The sequence below is a fragment of the Apium graveolens genome, chromosome 6 (assembly GCF_009905375.1).
Source record: "Apium graveolens cultivar Ventura chromosome 6, ASM990537v1, whole genome shotgun sequence".
Taxonomy (NCBI): Eukaryota; Viridiplantae; Streptophyta; class Magnoliopsida; order Apiales; family Apiaceae; genus Apium; species Apium graveolens.
In genome coordinates, this window is record NC_133652.1 from 297363872 (window position 1) to 297385220 (window position 21349).

Below are 21349 nucleotides of genomic sequence, written 5' to 3' on the forward strand. Positions count from 1 at the left end.
TAAACTTTGTGGTTGAAAGTGTGTCGATTATATTTCTTCCAAGTAGAGTGAAAGAACCATTATCATAATAAATTCCGACTTTTGTATATGATACAACCCAGACTCTTATTATTTCTTTAGCTAGATGCTGAAAATATTCTTCATCTGTGAGGTACCAATTTCGTGGAAGAAAGTAAGTTTAATCATAGCAATTCCATAATGATCACTCAGTAACTAGCAGTTTCTTCCAACAAATTTTAAGTGTGTATTCATTGAAGGTTTATATGAAGGCAGGGTTGTGATTTTTCTTTAAGCTTGTTTGAGTGGAAGTGATTGGAATTTTGAGAAGTGAGTTTGCAGTTGGCTTGTATAGAAATTTTGGCTTTGAGGTGAGAGATGGTTGAGTGTTTGAGCTAAGAGATTTGGTAGGTTGAGATTTTATCATTTGTATTTGTAGGGTTTGTTGGTGTGGTCCTGGGTTGTCTTCCTTCTTTTTCCTCCTTCTTTCATCTCCTTTCTTCTTGTCATCATCCTTCTTCTTTTCCTTCTTTTTATCCTTGCGGCCAGTTGCTCTTGAAGATTGACTTGGATTTGAGTTAGAAGGTTTCTGCTCATCATGCTTCTGCTCATCATCATCCTTGTGATCTTTTAAATTAAATTGAGCAGTTGACAACATAGTGTCACGATTCAGCAAGTATCTGTATAAGATCTTTATCATCTCCAAATCTTCAGCGTTCTTGTTCTTTTTGTATTTTAGATCAGATTGAATAGTCATGATTGTCTTCATATTTGATCTAACAAAAATTTTAGGAATAGTAAGTTGTTTGTATTATTTGGTTCTTGGGCAGATGTAGGACACTCCTTTGTTTGGATATAGATAGGTTCAGGAAAAGCTGCTATCTGGGCATTTTTAAGCTCATGAAGAAGTTGAGTGTCCTCTGTAATGACTACATGCACTTTGTCAATCACAACATCTAGCTCAGATGCCCTTAGTATGTTAAGATTTGACATAGATACTTGAAGGCATCTATCCACACCATCATCATTGACGTTGACAATAATCCTCTTCTTTAAGTAATTTTCAACATTCACAACCACTGCCCTGGTAGAATTGATTGTTTTGGCCAATGCTCTTTTGTATGTTATATAGTTATTTTGAAGAGACAACCTCGGGACTGCAAGAAGTTCACTGAATTTTTGATCTTTATATGGTCCTTCTACAGCCTTGACGAGTCATTCTTCTCCTACATCTTGAAATTGTTGAGTTTGTGAGAAACTTTGGCCAACCTGAATAGGCTCCTTAGATTTAGATTTAGCATCCCTGGATTGTTGAATCCTAACCTTAATCTCCCTTTAGTCTTGATAACAGGCATGAGTAGGGGAGTTCATAATTTTGGCATTATTTCTTCCGGTAGGGAAGGCAGTGGTATGTTGAGCTTCCCCGTGATGGCTCCCAAAGCAACAAAGTTTTGCATTTAAAGATGCTTGTGAGAGTCCATCAGGGTTTTAATATCTGTCTCTTGACTTTGCACCAAGGATGTAAGAGCTTGAACTTAGGAACTTAGTTAGTCATTGGAAGATTTGAGAGAAGAAACTTGATATTACAGTTCTTGAACTTGTAGTGTGGATGATGATTGAGATGTGGGGGAAGTAGAAACCCCAAAAGTGTCCTCTACAACCTTCTTAATTTCATCCATGGGCAAGGATGAAGGAGTGTATCTTCTAGAGTACATTTGATCCATCTTCAGTCTTGTGTCATTAGAGTGAATGATATGATTTTGAACTTGTTCATTCAGGGCCACAAATTAGGTCTTGAGATTCTTAACACTTGTTTCCATTCCACTGAGATCATACATTGATATCTGGTCAGCAAAGTTTTTGAATTTGGTTTTCATCTTAGTTTGAGAAGGAATGATTTCCAATATTTATACGTTCCTCTCGATTCTCTTTCCTTAAATAATTGGGAATATTTGACTCGTTAAACTGGAATGAATTAAATTTTAATATTTATTTACCGATTAACATAAATTATTTAAAACCACATAATAAAGAATTTATTGACATAAATATCTACCGCGAAAATCTCAGATAGTACATTGTGAGCACAATTGTTGGTATAGAATCAAAGTACCCCCACTTTCGATGTAAACAAAATATGGGCTATACTGCTCATATGGCAAAAATATGGGCCCGCCTATTGATGTGGAGTCACCATGTCGGAACATGTGCTGATTTGACTTAAAATATTATGCAACACCAACCTATGATGCCTTTATTAACAAGTAGTGTTTGAATATTGGCATAATAAACGAATTTTTGGGTATTAAAAAGGTATTGTGAGTTACGTGTCAAATGCCCCTGCCCAACTGGAAATAAGAGCTTGGTTTTGACTTTCACCTTTAGTATTAATATTTAAGATGATATCAGTAGCAAAGAAAAATTTGCCTATAAACAATTGGGGAGTCGTTCTAAAAAGTAATGGTAATTAGAAATCAACTCAAGTAGTGGGGAGTGGGGACTTACCAAAAATTACCGATTTAAATACAAAAGTATGAAGGCAAAAGACTAAATTCACTAACGAAGATAAGGGTTGATTCCATAAAAGTATTTAAATATGATTCTTAATCTAACAATTATAGTTCTCGTAAACTCGAATGACGATAGAGTGAGTCATTCTACTTGAGATACAGTTAGAGTTTTTAGGAAGAGAAGGGAGATATTCAATCTTTCGGAGCTGGGACTCATATGTGAGGTTATGGATATAACGATACAAGTCAGAGATCACTTCACTCTGGTGAACTCTTCCCTCAAGAAAACTAATGCCAGGCTTCAGCCTGTGATTTTGTACAAGTGATTTCTGTACAATTACTTGGTCGCACTTAAGTAAAAGTTGATCAAAAGTTACAACAAAGTTTGTAAATCAAAAATTGATATTGTTATGACACATTATTTATTCAAAATCTACAATATTTTCCTCTTGAATCATCGTGGTTGAACATATCATCCATTGGAAAGTTATCATCTAACTCGTCTAACATCAACAACTTTCGACATCTTATCTCCTATGATCTCGTATATACCATCTTTCATCATCATACAAGAACATGAGATTTTTATGAAAAGAGGGCCTTTAACGACCGCAATTTTGATCGTTATAAGGCCTAACTTGGTCGGTATTTAAAAATAATGACTCGATACCGTGACGGTCAGATTTCCTACTCGTTATTTACTATTTTTAGTCAAATTTTATGTCGACTAACCAAGACTACTGCCATGTGTGCAACTAATACCAACACCTGGTGTTACATACCTTGGGATTTATGGGTAAAATATTAATACTTTTAGCGTCAAAAGGTCCAAAAGTCTTTTAAAATTTATCAAACAAGTTTTCAAAAGTTCACCTACCTATATTTCAGTTTTTGTATAAAAATCTTTTATCTTTTATGCCATTGATATTCCAAACACATCCTAAGCTAAGGCTAAGGGCTCCTGCTACACACATAAAGAAATTACATACAATTTAGCAAATAAAAAATTTTGTTGCAATTCCCATAAGGTTGAAGCTGTTAGCTCTCAAGATTCCGAGGACAGTAAACACTCATCCCATAAATAAAGTCATCAAAACTAATGCGGTGTGTTCTTCTTTTGTGACATTTTTAATTTCTTATAATGTTGTTAATCATGTTTTATGGGCCACCCCTTTACTCTCCCATGGAGCTCAACCATTCCCCAAATTCATCTTTATAAACATTTATGTTCACAAATTTGTTTTTATTCTATTTCTTTGCATCTTTGTCAAATATTAAACAATCGTCCCTTTTTATTTTCTAAGATATTTTTTCCTAATTGTCTTCGACCCCTCCTTTTTTGTTGCCTAATATATATTTTTTGTTAATTGTATTCCATGTGAATTCATGAGTAAATATTACAAATTGACGAATAATTCATTAATTTTACCCTTTATCTTTGGGTGCATGTATCAATCTGATCTCATTAAATTTAATAGCTCGATGGGAAATTGGAGGAAATAACATAAAAGAGTATCGAAGGAGGTAGTGTAATCCTTGTGATATAATACATATTACGGGAATAATACAGATTTTTGACGGACAAAATAAGTGGCCTATGACCAATTTTGGTTGAAAATAAGCCATTTCCTACCTATTTGCTTTGTTCGAACGAGTCAAGTGGCAAATAATGAGTCACTTTTTTATTATTGTCAAAAATTGACATAAAAATCGCTCATTTATGACTATTTTAGTTTCTTAAATTTTGGCCCCACAAAATGGTATGACTGTATTAAGGCAAATGTGAGCCAACACCTAGACACGTAACCACATGAGATAACTAACTAACATTTTAGCTTCTTTTATTTTTCAAGTTACCATGTGATGGTCCAACTTTTGCCTATTTAGCATGTTGACGACACAACCCCCAACGCATCCCTCCACAACCCCCAATTCAAATGAAGCCTTACAGTGGGAGCTAAGACACACCATTGGAAACAGACAACACTAATGCTTATTTGAATATAACAAAAATAAGTATATTAATCACATATCTTAGTATTTATGGGTAAAATGTTAATACTTTAAGCGTTAAAAGGTCAATAAGTCTTTTAAAATTTATAAAACAAGTTTTCAAAAGTTCACCAAACAACATTTAGTTTTTGAATAAAAAATATTTTGTATTTTTTGCCACTACAATTCCAAACACATGGTAAGCTAAGGATATAAGCTCGTGCTACACATATGAAGAAAATACATACAATTTAGCAAATAAATTTTTTTGTAGCAATTCCCATAAGGTTGAAGCTGTTAGCTCCGAAGATTTTCCTCTTTATTATTAAAATTTCTGGGACAACAAACACCCATCCCATAAATAAAGAGTGGTTGGGGAAAGTCATCAAAACTAATGTAGTGTGTTGTTCTTTTGTAATGTTATTAATTTCATGTAATGTTGTTAATCATGTTTTATGGGCCACCCCATTACTCTACCATGGAGCTCAACCAATCCCCAAATTCATCTTTATAAACATTTATGTTCACATAATTTTTTATTCTATTTCTTGGCATCTTTGTCGAATATTAAACAATTGTCCCTTTTTATTTTCTATGATATTTTTTCCTTATTGTCTTCCACCCCTTCTTTTTTGTTGCTTAATATATTTTTTTGTTAATTGTCTAAAATACAGTATCTGAGGAGGTTGTGTAACCCTTGTGATAAAATATAGTATGGGAAAAATACTGATTTTCGACTTACAAAATAAGTGAACTATGACTAATTTTGGTTGAAAATAAGCCATTTTTTACCTATTTGCTTTGTTGAAATGATTCAAGTGGCAAATAATGAGTCACTCATTTATAATTTTCAAAACTGACTTAAAAATTGCTCATTTATGACTTTTTTAGTTTCTTAAATTTTGGGGGCACAAAGGGGTGGCTGTATAAAGGCAAGTGTGAACCAAGACCGAGACACATAACCACATAGGATAACTGATAAACATTTTATCTACTTTTATTTCTCAAGTTACCACCTGATCATCCAACTTTTGCATATTTAGCATGTGGACCACACATAGGCATTAAAGTACAATTAATGAGGTATCCTCACTACATACTTTGAGGACATCTACATACAATATAATTACACTTTAAAACCATATTATAATATTTTTTAATATTTAAAACTTTAAGGCAGGAGTCGTATATTTTATTTAACTTTTTTGTAATTTTGTTTTGAGGACACATTAATTACCTACGTAATTATTATATTAAATTTATTTTTTTATAAGGAAAAAAGTACCTATAACATGATATAAATGTATTTACTCATCATATTTTGTTTAACTTTATAAAAAAATAATTTTTAATTTTAATCAGAATTATATTTGAAATAATACATTGTATGGTTTTTAGTGAATATTATAACATTTTTTTGGAACAATACAACTTTTTTTACGAAACCCAATAAGGTATTACGTAAAATATAATATTATCTCAAAAAAGAACTAACATGAATTTTTTTTAAAAAAAATCAAACTATATAAAAAAATGGGAAAATTTTTAAATAACATTTAAAATTTGGTGAACACAACAATTTTTCTACACAACATTATAAACATACTCTAAAATTTAATTATATTATCTTTTCAATCATAAAAGTAACTAAAACATAAATAAAATTAATATAATTTTAAAAGTGTATTCTTGAAAAAAAAAGAGACCATAGTTAGATAATATATACACTAAGTAACACCTGCATGTGACTAGTTTCTAATTTTAAAAAATTCTTTACAGAAGTTTACGCGTAGGTGATAAAGTTGCGGGGTTTATGCGCATAATCCGATATGATATTAAACCGACACAACTGAAATTGGAATGTGGTTTGCCATTAAAGTTCATCTACATTTATACTTTCCTCTCGATTTTCTTTCAAATAAACATAAAATGAGTTCTATGTGTTTATGTGATTAAAGTTTAAACCGACATTTATACTAATATTCCAAACACATCCTAAGTTAAGTCTAAGGGCTCCTACTACACATATGAAGAAATTACATACAATTTAGCAAACCAAAAATTCTATAGCAATTCCCATAAGGTTGAGGGTGTTTGCTCTCAAGATTTTCAAACTGAGCTTCATCTTTGTTATTAAAATTTCCAAGACAACAAACACTCATCCCATAAATAAAGAGTAGTTGGAGAAAGTTATCAAAACTAATGCAGTGTGTTCTTCTTTTGTGATATTTTTAATTTCTTGTAATGTTGTTAATCATGTTTTATGGGCCACCCCTTTACTCTCCCATGGAGCTCAACCATTCCCCAAATTCATCTTTATAAACATTTATGTTCACATATTTTTTAATTCTATTTCTTGGCATCTTTGTCAAATATTAAATAATCGTCTCTTTTTATTTTCTAAGATATTTTTTCCTAATTGTCTTCCACCTCTCCTTTTTTGTTGCTTAATATATTTTCTTTTATAATTGTCAAAATTGACCTAAAATCGCTCATTTATGACTTTTTTAGTTTTTTAAATTTTGGCCCCACAAAATTGCATGACTGTATTGAGGCAAGTTGCTAGTGTGAGCAACGCCAAGACACATAACCACATAAGATAACTTACTAACATTTTAGCTACTTTTATTTCACAAGTTACCATTGATGGCCCAACTTTTGCCTATTTAGCATGTCGACCACACAAGTGTGTTAATAATTAGTTTTTTGACATTAAGTGACCAACTTCTTAAGAATTTAGTAGCTTTTATTGTTGAAGATGGTTGTAAATAGTATATTGTTGGTAGTATTTCAAGACTTTTTTCTGGCTTTTGGTTGTTTATACTATATTTAAAAGATATTCTTTGGTCGATATTCTAATTTTCATATTTCATGTTGAATCATTTTTATTGCATATTTTACACAGACATCACATGGAAACATAACAAGGCATATGTTTTAATGATGAAAACTAAATACAAGTATGCAAAAATCCCTTTCATAGTCACTCACTTAAAAGAATATGAGTTCATTTTTTTTTGAAGTAAGAAAATGACTTTATTTTGTGCTACAATTCTTTGGTGCAATTTGTACTTTCATTATTTAATTTTGAAATTATTGGAACCATATTCTTTGTCCTAAATTATTTCCATTTCTTTGACTTGGGTTTGCTCATCACAAACTATTCAACTAATTGAATTTTTATATATATAACATAATATGTAGTAATAACGAAAAATTATGATTCCAATTTGTGATAGTTATGATTAAATATAAAGTATATACTTTTATACTTTAGAATTTTTCAAGTCAATACTTTACTAGTTTTGAATAAAAATGCAGATATATATATTAATTTATTTAATTAAATATATATATATACATCATATTATATATATATATATATTGTACTTCCAAATTAATATTTTTCACATATCTCCAACCACATCTCTTGTCAATGAATGGTATATTTTTGAAATTACATTCAAAAGCTTTCCGTGATATTTGTTACTAATGTGTCAAGTACGCAACAAATATATAATATTGGGGAGTTGAGATTAAATTGTCCGCGTAATGGGTTGCTCTTTATCGTAAATGGTAGCCCAGGGTTCTTCGCCTTCCACGATCTCTAGCCAAGTACCTAAAACTCCCTCAGAACTTATCTTCAATTGATCCCACATGAGTGCAAATTCAAAAATTAATTAATAGTAGTGATGGTTCAGCGGGATGAATTGCACAAATGCTATAGCATACCTATTGGTTGTATATGTAGGATCATAATCAAATACGTCCCTGAAACTTTTTTAGGCTATCAAAGAGCGAGGATCAACCATTATAAGACCCTTCAATCTATGTTTTTCATTAAGTAGAATTATAATGAAAAATTCCCGCCACTTTCTTCTATTAAGGGATACAACAAATCCAATATCATTTGAGCATAATTAACACCCAAGTTGTTCTTCCTAAAATCACGTACCACATGTCATAAATGTTATCCATCAAAACCTACTTGTTCAGCTCCTCCGTGCATCTTTTTAAAAACATTAATTTGGTGTCTCGGCTCGACACCCAAAAATGTAAGTTCTTAATTAAATGTGTTTGACCCTCGCTTACATGTGTTAGAAACTTGAAAGTTTGGAGTTTTAACATTGTAAGTTCCTTATGTAATTTTCAAAAAATTTGGATATGGATATAAGTAATTTTCATAGTGTAATTCATAGAAAAATAAGTGCCATAAAGTTTCTTTATATGGAGTATATGTGTTATGTATGGTCTAATCCAAGATCAATGGCTTGAAATGTTACATCAAATCATTGACACAAAAAAGAAGCATTATAAAGGCCTTGAGTGACAAAATCAAGATCCTGATAGGAACGATCTAAAGGGCTTGAGTGACGGAGTCAAGGCCTTGACATATTCGGTTGCGATCGGAAGGCCCTGAGTGTCGAGAGTCAAGGCCTTGATATGAGTAGACATATAGATATATTTATATTATTATCTAAATAAGAGTAAGGATTATTCTTATATAAATAATACTCCCTCCGTCCTTTTCAATTGTTTACATCTTTTAGCGAGTGTCCGACTCGTATTTTAAGGTGCATATAAAGTATAGTTCTGTAAATTTTTTTTACAATTTTGTTTTTCTGAATAAAAATTAAAACATTCAACTTTTATTCAGAAAAAGAAAATTGTAAAAATAAGTTACAGAACTATACTTTTTATGCACCTTAAAATGCGTGCCGGACACTTCCTCAAAAATGTAAACAATTGGAAGGGACTGAGGGAGTATTAATTAGGCTTCAAAATATTTATTTTTAAATGATACTATATATATGTTCTTTGATATAAAAATAAAAGGATGAAGGGAAAGCACAAGAATCCTTGCTAGCATCCCTTTTTCTCTCTTCCAAATATAAAAGATATACATAGATTTTTGGATGAATTGAGGTGTCATCATTTTTGAACTTTACCGGCCTGTGACGGATTTTTCTATTGCTGCATTAACGTAGAAGTTAATTTATGGTAGCCCAGCACATCATAGGCGAGGCGAGTATATCTTCAAGAACAATCAAGTCTTTTACAATATTCTTATCTAATATTAGACCTATAATATAGATAAACTTTATTTCTTGTTATTGTTAAGTATTGCAATTTCTGAATATCGAATTCGTTTGACCTTCGTGATTTATTTTGTTAATTGATTTTGATTACCTATTCTTAAATTGTGATTTATATTGAATATAATTGCCCAATTGCGTCATTCAAGATGGTGAATGAAATTGTCTTTACTTCTCGTGGCTAACCTTTTGATGGTATTGTACCCACCATTAATTGGGCCACTTAACGATTTTCACGGCCTATTAATCTTTCGGGTATGTCTGGCAAGTTCGATAGGGGTTCTGGTTTTTCTCGTTGTCAGAAAAAGATGAAACCATTGTTAATGGTTAAGGGTCTAGGGTTGGTGATGCAATATAACCTACATGTTGTTAATAAAGATAAAGCCGAGACTATAACAGCTTATGTTATGTGCACAGAGAAAGATAGAATGGCACAATTCTTGCAGCCTTAGCTTACACTCTATTTCATGTTTATTTATCAAAGGCCTATAATGCTAAGGTTTTGCGAAAGATGCTTGATTGGACACATAATATTGTCTCGCAAGGTCAAAAAAGGTATCACGTGTCTAAGTTCCTTGACTTGAAGCTTATAGACTCTAAGTCCATGACGGAACAGGTGAACGAATTTTAGATGATTATACATACTTTAAAGGAGTTCGGTGTGGATCTTCCTATAAAGTTTTAGGTGATTTATATGATTAAAAAACTTCTGAAGTCTTGGGAAGAGTTCTCTCTTTTCATGATAAAATAGAAGGGAGAGATTAGTTGGACTAGTCTGATGTTTGATATTTGTATGCAAGAGCACCACAAGTCTAAACATGGTTATTTGATGCCGGTTATAAATGGGAGTGTGAAGATAAACATCGTGACAACTGATCAGAAATGAAAGCTAGCTAGTAAGAAAAGTAACGGTAACTCAGACAATGAAAAGAACAAGGCTAAAACCAAAGATAAATAAAGCATGTTAGTTTTGTGGACATATAGGTCATTGGAGTAAAGATTATTCTAAAAAAATCTGATGTAGTGGCTCAGGCAAATACCGTGATTGGGACTGCAACCATTGGTGTGCCTATAGCTAATATGGTTATTGGTGAAGCACATGCTTTTGTAATCAATGAAGGGTATGTTACCAATACACCTATAATATTATTTATTTATCTTCCTAAAGAGTGGTTGATTGATACTGCAGTTAATGTGCCCATTTCTGCTGACAAAACTCTATTTGTATCTTATCAACCGGCTCATAAAAGGACATTGACTATGGGGAATGCTAGTATTGTAGGCGTGATCTATCCCTGATTAGAGTGCATCATATTCCTAACATTCGTAAAAATATTGTTAGTTGATCTTATTTAGTTAAGGATGATTTTGAACTTTTTTGAAGTGTAATAAAGTAGTTATCACTCAAACTCGTGTAATCATGGGCAAAGATTATTTTTCGGATGTTTAATTTTTTATTAATATTGAGCCTATGATTAACGGTTTGGTTAATGAAATTGTTGCTTCTTCTGTTAATTACGTTGAATCATCTAATTTTTGGCACTCTCGTCTTGGTCATTTAATTTTTGGTTCTCTAATGAATATGATAAATTTGGAGTTGATTGTAGAGCATGCAATTAGTAACAAATCTAGGTGTCCAGTATTTGTCTCTTCTAAAATCAATAAGAAAACCATTTCATAATGTTGTAAGAGATTCTGAAATTTTGGATTTAGTTCATACTGAGATATGTGAATTTAATGACTTGTTTAATAAAGATAATAAATGATATTTTATTACCTTTATTGATGATTGTAGTAGATACTATTATTTTTATTTGCTTAGATATAAGGATGAAGCACTTGATAAGTTCATTATGTATAAAAGTTAGTCGTTTTTATCTTCTAAAAAGGTTCCGTCTATATTTCTTGTATTTTTGATATTTTTGTAGGCTTTTGAATTGGTTTAGTTTTAGATATTTTTTTATCTACAACAATATAGAAAAGATATGGGTGGAAAAAGATATAAACTTGATATGGTATCAGCTTTTCATCCCAAATGTACAATTAAGTATTTCAAATGTATAAGATAACCCCATAGCATTGCAGTACATAGTATTTATGTATAAAATAAAAATATGGCCTTATCTAACAAAGTATTAAGGAGAAATTAACTATAAACAAATTTTTAACACTTTTAACAAAAACTTCAAGAGTTACAATTCTTGGTAATAACTAAAATAATTTATTAAAACACTATGTATATATGAACATGGTTTACTTAAATTTATTATTGTTTTCTCTCTTCACATTCATTTGTCTAATAGTGATTTGGGATTTGGGTATTAATTTGGCAGCATCAACTCTGTAAAAACTGGCTTGCAACCATTGGGGCTAATCAATTGCCCTTTTGCACATGCAATAGCAGGTTGGATGTGTAGGCACAGTCCTTCCAGTCTCATATGTCATGATCTTCAAAACCTGTTAGTAGGATCCAATTTCATGAGCATGTGTTTGGTTGGTTGTAACAAAGGTGGAAAACACTTGCCCAATTCAATTTGGGGTGTAACCCATACCAGATAAAAAAAATATTTAATATTTTGCATCAATTTATTAAATTGTATACGATACCTATCATATACAAGTAATCCTTAGTATTGTGGAGTATTTTCTTCATTGTTTCACTGCAAATAGGAACACAAGCATCTTATGTAAAGATTTTGGAAGGAAATATTCACCATTATATTAAAAAGATAATAAATAGAGCTTAATATTGAGTAAGAAGGTTATCAACTAGTTTTTCATCCACCTACCAAAAAGCCAATCCAAAATTAATACACCAATAATGTAATTGGGCTGAAACAACAAACTTTAATATAATTAATAATTTCTCTAATACTTATATTTGATTTTTTCTATCTTTTGACTTTAGTTAATTTGTAAAAATGTGGTAGAATGAAAGAAAAAATCAAGAATAACATTTTTTTATGAGAACAATCATATTCACTTTCTCTATGTTCATTATCCATTATAAACAACAACTATCAAATAATTCTATCCAAATTGTGCGATCTCTTTTTTTCACAAATATGGCCACTACCAACGAGGACACAAAAAATCTCTTTTAAATCAACTGTTGTATAGAAATTTAAAAAATATTATCACACAATACTTGTATAGGTTAAAAAAGATAACCAGACCCAAAATAGAACATATCAAATCTTAAAGGTAGGTTGAAAAACAAAGAAAATGGAAATAAGCAATAAAAAACAAAATATATGAAAATATAGGATACTCAGTCAAAAAAATATACATGGGCACCCGTGTGTATATGTATAATGGCTTCTCAATTAGGAACTTCATGTCACTTACACATTTGTCTCCTTCAATATAGTAAAATAAACCTCTAATTTTAAAAGACAAAAGGGGTCGCTTTATGGTTTTCCCTATATTCAATACTCAAATAACATTTATTTTAGATATCAAAAAACTATAAGAGAAGATAAGGGAGATGTTGTAAATATATGACTAGTGGTGTATGGTTATGAACTAAATAATGAAGATTCTAGAATGTACTAGTAGGGGAGGTTTTGTTTTTAAAAATTTTATATACAAGTTTCTAGAATGGACTAGAAATAGTAAATCATCTTATTATCTTGATGGGTTGCTACCCAAAATACCTTTTTTCTTGGACCCTTGTTTGTCTTGGGGCTGGGCCTTCCTTTAAAGAGTATATTTCTTTGGCTCGTTATTATTGTGATTTTACCTACAAGATTATTTTCTTAACCTTAACTACACTAGCTTAAAAGCTATACATGTTACTATGGAAAATCACAACATGTTCATTTAATGCATTATGTTTTTTAATCTAACTAATTTAATTTTTTAATAGTTTTTTATTTTTAATTAATATATTTTAACTTATGTTAATAAGCTTTCAAAATAAAATTGGTATAATAATTTATGTTGGTAAAAACTCTAATTTGTGCCACTAGTTGGGAATGGGATTAGATTGAAGGAGAATCATTGAATACCATATTGTCTACTTGTAAACGTATACATTCAATAATATCACAGTCAAAATGATTAATTAGAATGGTTGGTTTAAGGGAATGAGTCATTCATTTAGGATAGTAATTTTAAAAAAAATGTTATTTTCCATAGATTTGAATATCTAAGTTTTTACTAACCACCAACCTTCCAAACTATATATAAACATATACCTAAAGGTTGTTTGAGGAGGCTAAGATATATGCACATCATTAGTAGTTAACTATTAATTCTTAAAATTATTTCTTTTGTTACATATCTATGAAGGATTTTGTAAAAAATAATGGAGAAAATGATTCAACACACCACCTATATTCCTATATTGTCTATCAAAAACTTGAATTTGGAATCATTTCTTAGTACATTAACTCTAGCATTTGGAACTAGGTTTTCAACTCTTGTGATAGGTCAAACCCTTTAAAACCATGTTTTTTCCATATAATTTAATTACCTTATTATATTATATATGTTATATTTAACATTTTGTTAAAAGTTAAAACGCGAACAAAATAGCACACCATTTACCAAATTTAGGTTTATGTTCACATTTTGTTAATTTGTAATTGCAAGTAATTTTTGGTATTTATTTTTAAATTCTAAAATCATTACTACCCATTTTAATAAAACTCACATATATATTTTTTTTTACTTTGTCCAAATCTTTCTTGGTAACCTTTCATATGTGTTTTATATTACAATATTAATATAAGAATAATGGGTTTGTTTAATTGTTTACTTAAGACCTTCCAACAAAATTTAACACTTTCTAAATATTATAATTTAAAAAAATTATTAATTATTTTTACTAAGCATGTACATGTTAAAAAGACTTATATCATGAATTAATTTATATAAAAGGTTGAGGAGTTACGGGTAGGTTTGGGTTAGGCTTGGGCTGGTTGGGTTGAGTTGGGCTTGGTGGGTTCAACATCTCTCTTGGATGTTTGGTTAAAAGGGATGGGTTCATCCTTTTCTATTCTCCATGAAGAGTTACCAGTGAAGGTTTGGTAACTTAAATTTGAATTTTTTTTAAAAACAATTATTGTTATTATAATTGTTCATGTATTAAATCATAAAATTTTCAAGATTATGTTTAAATTAAAGAAAGAATTATTTGAAAACAAAATATATTTACATTAAAATATGTAAGTTTGATTAAATAACTAATTAACTACATAACACATGTAATGTATTAAATTATAATAAACTATATTTTCTAAGTAAGTTATCTATGTAATAAAGTAACTTAAAATAATCACGAGTCGCCTAATGTGCATTGAGATATTAAATTATAAAATTATATATTTGAATGAGTAAAAAATGAGAAACAAGGCTATTGCTATAACCCTAAACTAGCCAATAACCATCAACAACACCTGTATTTGTGGCCTTGAAACACATTCTATTTTCGCAAGCGAGGGTTGACTCAATTGGTTAAAGAGGGGATAACTATCCTCTATGTTACAAGTTCGAATCTCATAGGAGGAGAATTTATGATTATGCCTCCTGGCCAGAGCATGTCGCTTAAATGCGGTTTACCTTGATTCATGTGGTTTTCAAGCTATTGTGTGACCCTATAGGGTTTACCTAGTGCACACCCGAAGGTTACCGGCTGCAAGATACATAACACTCTATTTTCTATTAGTCCACAACGCTCGTAAACACCCTCTTGCCCCCTGAATCCCGACCCTCCCTTTCAAAAAATTTCTTACAGTCTGAGCTAGATCACACCATTGGAGACAAACAACACTCACCCTTATTTGAAGATAACAAAAATAAAGTATATTAATCACATACCTTAGAGTTTAAAATGTACGTCCACTTAAGTTTGGGATTTATGGGTAAAAATGTTAATACTTTAAGAGCCAAAACAACAAATTATGTAGCAATTCCTATATGATAAGTTTGGGATCTATGGGTACAAATATTAATACTTTAAGGGCCAAAACAACAAATTATGTAGCAATTCATATATGGTTGAAGCTATTTGCTTTGAAGATTTTCAAGCCACTACTAGAAAGAGATTTTATATATTGGGTAAACAACGATGTGTATATAAAAAAGGACCGATGTATTCGTGACTGATGTTAAAGTTAATTTTACATAGACATCGGTTTTTACTTGATGTCTAAAGTAGTCATATACAACACTTTGGGAAGATTTCTAATGTCTTAGAATATTTTTATAAATTTCAGACATCGTTTATTTATATATAACTCGTATGAAAAATACAGTTTAACATCAATTCCTGTAGGTAACCGTTGTTATAGGTGTTATATAATATAGATTTTGTTTAAATTTATGTTGTTAAATCGCCTTATTCACATCATTTATTGTTTTATAATTGATGTATCAAACACGTTTTAACAATAAATATTTGAATTTTTACTAATCTTTGGTGTTATTGGAGAATGTATTTAACCATAATACTGAAAAAACTTAAGTCCCAAAACTCAACCAATATATATATATATATATATATATTAGCTAGTTGAATTCAATATAAATAAATAAGATAGCTTAGTTTGTACAATCAACCCGAAAAATATTATAACCAAAATACATATATCATCATAGACATACTATTCCCATGATAAGTACAACTTATCTCATCAAATCGTAAACATCAACCAGAGTACTAACTTAACCAGTACACGATACTTATTGACATGAATAAACACTACTTAGTTGATCAAGATCACAAGCTTTAATAGTAGTGGCCTTGAGGAATCTCTTGAAGAAGACAGAGGTCTGTGCTCCATCCTTCCTACAACTACCAGAGTTCCGTGAAATATAAAGAAATAATAAAATAAAATTTCAACTAAAATTGATAGGATTGTAGTAATGATGATCATTAATTACTTAAATATTTGTAGTGTGCACACACTAATGTAACTTGTCTTAAAATTAAATTTAAGAATCCAGCAAAATATACTTGTAAAGAATGTAATAATTTGTAATAGTTGAAAGGATGAGCCCAGTGTTGTACAACCAAGATAATTATATTTCACAAGTGCCTTAAGTTAATAAGCCAAAAGAAAACATATAAAATCAGAAAGTACCTCAATTTTCACCTTTACAAACTGCAAACTCTTCCCATTTCCTAAATGAAATTGAAAAGGTAACAAAGACATAAAGTTTGGAAGCAGAAATTATCATCTAGTATACAATTAGGTTATTAACATGCCTTCTGTGAATAAGATCATGAATATATAAATAAAGAATGGCCATATAATACGTCACAAGTGCACATAGGTAACCCCTACTATACAGTTGCATAAGGCCTAAATGGTGTTGCATAAGGTAATAGGCAACACCAGGGTGGGGTTGCTAATGTGGATGTGGCCGTAGAGCCTTAAGGCAACGAATTATGCAACACTAGAAAGTGTTACATTATGCGTCTTTTGCAACAGTAAAAATGTACAATGACAACAACAGTTAGTGTTTCATAAAATGAAGTCACATCACCACTGTGTCCTACGTGGCAAGTGACACGTCATATTTCCACGTCAGTAGTGGCCCCTACTTTGACACGTCAGCAAGGGGTCCCACATTTTCCACATTAGCAATGGGAGCCACTTTTGCCATGTCAGCAGTGGGTCCCACAATGTGTAGTGCAACGCTGATTTTAGTCATCTGCAACATCATTGTTATTAATATGCAACATCATGTTTAGTATTACGCAACACCGTATAGAGTCAAATGCAACACTACAAAAATAATTTTTTTGAAATAATTGTTCTTCTTTTACATTATTCCTGCCAAATAAGGCATCCAACATTCAATACAACAAGCATATAATGAAACTTAAAACTTATTAAACCAGTTCTAAGGTCTTATCAATAAGCATAGATGAAATCGGATACATACTTTGGTTCTACCTATCAAAGTACATAATTTCTAACTTCAAAAGGGCAAAAATATCAAAATACTCGATAGTGAAAGATATATGATAGTAAACACATTTCCTACATCAAGGAGAACAACATTCAACCAAAGTGCAAGTCCAAATGTAAGCACTGCTATGATCATAGGAATGTTCTAGAGCACAACCATGTTAGTAAAAATTTTATACATGAATTTCCTGAGCCAATCATCCTCCAGATCTCGGAAATTCTAAATTCTTTTCTTAAAATGCTCATCGATGCTTGAAATTTGATGACACGCATATTTCCAAGAATCAAAATTATGCGGGCTCGGAGGAAGGTTACAGGAAGAACAGGCTCCTACGCAAAGCTTGAATAGAAGGGTTAGAACATAAAACTATGTGGGTATAATATATACATTATTTGCTTATTCAATCTGAAGAACAAGATATATTACAGTTACATAAATTATATTAAATGAAGTTTACAGTAATTTGACATACTGAATCTAGCATACGATGAAAAAAAGGAATTCAGCGGGCATGCCATGGGGTTCAAAAAATTAAAAAGAATAAGATAATATAAGGAAATAAAAGAGCAGTAAAACATAACATATTAACAACATCTCATTCACATATAAATGTTAAAAGTAGAAGTGGTTGAGAGAAGAGAAAACAGAAATCGAAAATAGAGGTTATGGATTTAAATATTTGTGGCTCTGTTTTGCTACTTGCTCTAAACCAAAAAGTTCTTGAACAACAAATATTCTACTTAGTGTATACACTTCTTTTGTCCATAAAAAAACCGAGGATTCGAGTTTCTTATGCTTTTTATGTTCCTTAATTTAAAGTGTATTTAAAAACTTAACATTAAGGACAAACTTACTGTTCTACGTGTCTTTACTATTACAGGGTGGCAAGCACTCAACACTTGAAATTAAGATGATGACTAATACCCGAACTTGTCACCCTTTAAAATTAATGGATACTCTGATGGACAGTGAACTATAATAGCTGTCTTTTTAAGGAGAGACCAAATGCAATATGAACTCTCTCATTTAAATCTCTAACATGAGGACTCTCTCACTTTTTTGGATGCTATGACAAAAAAATGATACAATTATTCCAGAACCTTGTAATAGTATCCTTATCCTTCATTAGACTGATCACTCTTTTAAACTCTGTGGTTGAAAGTGTGTCGATTATATTGCTTCCAAGTAGAGTGAAAGAACCATTATCATAATAAATTCTGACTTTTATATATGATACAACCCAGATTCTGATTATTTCTTTAGCTAGCTGCTGAAAATATTCTTCATATGTGAGGTACCAATTTAGTGGAAGAAAGTAAGTTTAATCATATCAATTCCATAATGATCTCTCAGTAACTAGCAGTTTCTTCCAACAAATTTAAAGTGTGTCTTCATTGAAGGTTTATATGAAGGTAGGGTTGTGATTTTTCTTCAAGCTTGTTTGAGTGGAAGTGATTGGAATTTTGAGAAGTGAGTTTGCAGTTGGCTTGTATAGAAATTTTGGCTTTGAGGTGAGAGATGGTTGAGTGTTTGAGCTAAGAGATTTGGTAGGTTGAGATTTTATCATTTGTATTTGTAGGGTTTGTTGGTGTGGTCCTGGATTGTCATCCTTCTTTTTCCTCCTTCTTTCATCTCCTTTCTTCTTGTCATTATCCTTCTTCTCATCCTTCTTTCAACAACTTTCGACATCTTATCTCCTATGATCTCGTATATACCATCTTTTACCATCATACAAGAACATGAGATTTTTGTGAAAATAGGGCCTTTAACGACCGCAATTTTGATCGTTATAAGGCCTAACTTGGTCGGTATTTAAAAATAATGACTCGATACCGTGACGGTCAGATTTCCTACTCCTTATTTACTATTTTTAGTCGAATTTTATGTCGACTAACCATGACTACTGCCATGTGAGCAACTAATACCAACACCTGGTGTTACATACCTTAGGATTAATGGGTAAAATATTAATACTTTAAGCGTCAAAAGGTCCAAAAGTCTTTTAAAATTTATCAAACAAGTTTTCAAAAGTTCACCTATCTATATTTCAGTTTTTGAATAAAAATCTTTTATCTTTTATGCCACTGATATTCCAAACACATCCTAAGCTAAGGCTAAGGGCTCCTGCTACACACATAAAGAAATTACATACAATTTAGCAAACAAAATTTTTGTAGGAATTCCCTAAAGGTTGAAGCTTTTAGCTCTCAAGATTCCCATGACAGTAAACACTCATCCCATAAATAAAGCCATTAAAACTAATGCAGTGTGTTCTTCTTTTGTGACATTTTTAATTTCTTATAATGTTGTTAATCATGTTTTATGGACCACCCCTTTACTCTCCCATGAAGCTCAACCATTCCCCAAATTCATCTTTATAAACATTTATTTTCATAAATTTGTTTTTATTCTATTTCTTTGCAACTTTGTCAAATATTAAACAATCGTCCCTTTTTATTCTCTAAGATATTTTTTCCTAATTGTCTTCCACCCTTCCTTTTTTGTTGCCTAATATATATTTTTTGTTAATTGTATTCCATGTGAATTAATGAGTAAATATTACAAATTGACGAATAATTCATTAATTTTACCCTTTATCTTTGGGTGCAATCTGATCTTATTAAATTCAATAGCTCGTGGGGAAATGAGAGTAAATAACATAAAAGAGTTTTTAAGGAGGTAGTGTAACCCTTGTGATATAATATATTAAGGGAAAAATACTGATTTTCGAGTGACAAAATAAGTGGGCTATGACCAATTTTGCTTGAAAATAAGCCATTTCCTACCTATTTGCTTTGTTCGAACTAGTCAAATGGTAAATAATGTTAGTCTTTTATAATTGTCAAAATTGACCTAAAATCGCTCATTTATGACTTTTTTAGTTTTTTAAATTTTGGCCCCACAAAATTGCATGACTGTATTGAGGCAAGTGTGAGCAACGCCAAGACACATAACCACATAAGATAACTTACTAACATTTTAGCTACTTTTATTTCACAAGTTACCATCTGATGGCCCAACTTTTGCCTATTTAGCATGTCGACCACACAAGTGTATTAATAATTAGTTTTTTGACATTAACTGATCAACTTCTTAAGAATTTAGTAGTTTTTATTGTTGAAGATGGTTGTAAATAGTATATTGTAGGTAGTATTTCAACACTTTTTTGTGGCTTTTGGTTGTTTATACTATATTCAAAAGATATTCTTTGGTCGATATTCTAATTTTCATATTTCATGTTGAATCATTTTTATTGCATATTTTATACAGACATCACATGGAAACATAAGAACCCATATGTTTTAATGATGAAAACTAAATACAAGTATGCAAAAATCCCTTTCATAGTCACTCACTTCAAAGAATATGAGTTCATTTTTTTGAAGTAAGAAAATGACTTTATTACGTGCTACAATTCTTAGGTGCAATTTGTACTTTTATTAAGTGCTTGAATTCTTTGGTACAATTTGTGAGTTAGGCATTCACCATATGTTAATGTTTTATTTTAATTACCAAAATGAGTGTAGGCAAAATTCAAAAACTCTTTTGCTACATAAAAAACTCAACATTCTACTTTTATGTAAAATATAGGTGTGAGATTAAATTATTTAATTTTGAAATATAATTATTATTTCATAAGCTAGTGGTTGATAGTTAATTAATACATAGGATCAAATATATATATAAATTCAATTAGTTGAATAGTTTGTGATGAGCAAACCCAAGTCAAAGAAATGGAAATAATTAAGGACAAAGAATATGATTCCAATAAGTATTACATATGGTTTTCATTTTATATATATAACATAATATGTAGTAATAATGAAAAAT